We start from the raw sequence: 2,923 nt of genomic DNA, 5'->3' as shown, positions 1-2,923 counted from the left end.
AAATTTGAGTAACAATAGTATTACCTGGCTTTCCTTGTAGGCATATGGATATTATTCTATTCCTGACAGGACTGTACTTCAGGATAGACCTTGAAACATTCTTTGTGACAATGAATGCCACACCATTCCTCTTCAATTTGTCATTTCTGGCATAGTAGATCATATGGTTATCTGATTCAAAATGGCCAAAAGCAGTCCATTTCAGCTCACTAATGCTTAGAATATCAATCTTTATGTGTTCCATTTCATTTCTGACAACTTCCAATTTTCCTAGATTCATACTTCATACATTCCATTTTCCAATTATCAATGTTTGCAGCTATTCCTTCTCATATTAAGTAGTGGCACTTCAGCAAATGGAGGCCCTGAAAGCTCTATTTTATCCATATCATTAAGATTGGCTCTACTCTGATGAGGCAGCTCTTTCCCAGCCATATTCTGAGTGCCTTCTGACCGGAGGGGCTCATCTTCTGGCACTGTATCAGACAATGTTTCAGGGTATTCATAAAATTTTCCAGTAATATATAATAGTGCTTCACTACTATTCATAAGGTTTTCATTGGCCAATTCTTTGAGAAGGAGATGTCCTCTTCCTTCTTCCGAGTCTGTCTCAGTCTGGAAGCGCCACCGAAACTGGTCCACCATGGGCATCCCTGCTGACACAGCCTCCAGCCTCACTGCCACATGCAAGCCACCACAGAACAACAAACCTTAGCTATTCCAACTGCTCCACTCACTTCCTGGGCTTCCCCCACCTGTTCCTGCTGGCCCATCTGCCGCTGCTCCCTGCCGCCTGAGGGCTGTCCCCCACCCTCCTTACCTGTTCCACCCACCAGCCCCTGGTACCTGGCCCTTAGAAAACCAACTTCCCACCTGAACCCCAAAGAATACTCACCTTTCCTGGCATTAATTTTGCACTTCTCCACAGTTCTCTTTGATTCCTAGTCTTGATAATTCTACTTCCACCTGTGAAATATTGTCCCTAGTGCATCCAGAGTCATTTCTCTGGCCAGTCTGTTTGATTCAAGCTCATTAATCAGTTTTAAAACATAGTCCAACTTCTTGGGTTCTTCACATTGATAACTCATCATCTGTGCATCCAGGCTACCTTTTCTGTTTCACTTTACCATCCACTCTTCAGTCTACTCCAGAGTTTTCTCTAGCTCTGCAACTATTTAGTCTTGACAAACACTTCTGAAGAGGTGACTAAAAATGTGTATAGGCACTGGATAAATCATCAAAGAACACAAAAATTTAAGACACTTCCACCCTGAGTGTCTTTGAGGATCAAGGTTCCCTTGGTGATTCCAAATTTACCTTTTCATACTGTTATGGATTCTTATGAGGTGGTACGGATTTGTCTGTCCTCAATTGAGACCAAGATAAATTTTTCTTTACACATTTTAATTAAGCCAAAGGGCTTGGAAATGGGGGCACTGGTTATTTGGATTATCTGACTAAGAAGCAAGTCCTTTTTCCACTTATTTGTTTCAAACCAGATTCTGTTGAGTAAAGTGCATTCATTTACTTTGCTGCAGCCATGAGCACACAGAAGAAATTGAATCTTTCTTTGATGATTCATGGTCACTGAGCGCCTCACACTATTACTATTTGTATCAGTTCTCACTTTTTGGGACTGTATACATAGAGAAAGAAGGTTAAAAAAATGGGTTGAATGTGCACTAACTACAAGGCAAACTGTGACTAATGAATTCAAACTTTTAAAAATACATATGAAAGATGGTAGGAATACATTAGAAATGATGATGATGCCAATGATGCTAAGAGCTTCTAAGAAACCAAACGAAACCTACAGCTATCAAGTCAATTCTGACTTATAGTGACCCCTATTAGGTTTCCAAGGCTGTAAACTCTACAGAAGCAAACTCCCTCATCTTTCTCCCTCAAAGCAGCTTGTGGGTTTGAACCACTGACCTTCTGGTTAGTAGCCAAATGCCTTTAACAACTCTTACCTACTAAGAGCTTACTATGTGCCAAATACTATTCTGAGCACTTTATGTGTGTTAAACAATTTCCTTTCAAATCTATTTCTAGAAAGTAAGGACTATTATTATCTCCATTTTACAGATGATGCAACTCATGTTCAGAGAATTTAACTAACTTGCCCATGGTCTCACTGATACAGAAAGTAGAACAGCCAAGATTTGAACCCAGATAGTCTGGTTTCAGAGCCCTTACTCACAACCACGCAAGGGAAATGTGCGTGGAGTTTTGAACTTAAAGACAATGGTAGGAGAATTAATCCCTCACTGAGTTAAAGTGAAATGCGATTGTCTGAAATAAGCTTAAGCCTTCCATTCACAAACTCAGTAATGCACACACATACATTTTATCGGCTACAATCAAAGCCAAAGATGAAGCTAAAAAACAGACTCACTGCTCGGGGCAAATGATATAACATTAACAAACAAAGAGAAAGTGATATATCTCAACTCCTATTGTATTTCCATCTTCTTTATCAAGGATAATGATCTTTAAACTCAGGAGAGTTTAATAAATATAGTTTAGAAGGAACTGAAGTATGAGATAGGTAAGGTGATAGCAAGAGACCATCAAGCTGCTTTAAAAAGTTCAAGTCTCCAGCCTAAACAAATTACATCCCAGGGTATGGAGAAACTTTGCAGATGTAATATAAAAGTCACTGTCAGTCATCTTTAAGGGATCTTAGAGAACAGAAAAGTACTGAGGAATGGAGCTAGAATTTTTCAACATGGGGGGGAAGTGTACTCTATAAACTACGGATCTGCAAGCTTGATATTAAAACCTATCGATATTCTAAAATAAATCACTAGATAGATGATCTGTGGGGAGCTCTGGTAGCATAGTGCCTAAGGCATTTGACTGCTAACCAGAAGGCTGGCGGTTCAAACCCACCAGCCACTCCTCGGAAGGAAGATTGGGC

Source organism: Orycteropus afer, unplaced genomic scaffold (genome assembly GCF_000298275.1).
Source record: "Orycteropus afer afer isolate SDZICR_OR568_19922 unplaced genomic scaffold, OryAfe1.0 scaffold00057, whole genome shotgun sequence".
In the NCBI taxonomy this organism is placed as follows: Eukaryota; Metazoa; Chordata; class Mammalia; order Tubulidentata; family Orycteropodidae; genus Orycteropus; species Orycteropus afer.
The sequence above is the reverse complement of the archived record's forward strand: the minus strand, read 5'-3'. Positions refer to the sequence as shown.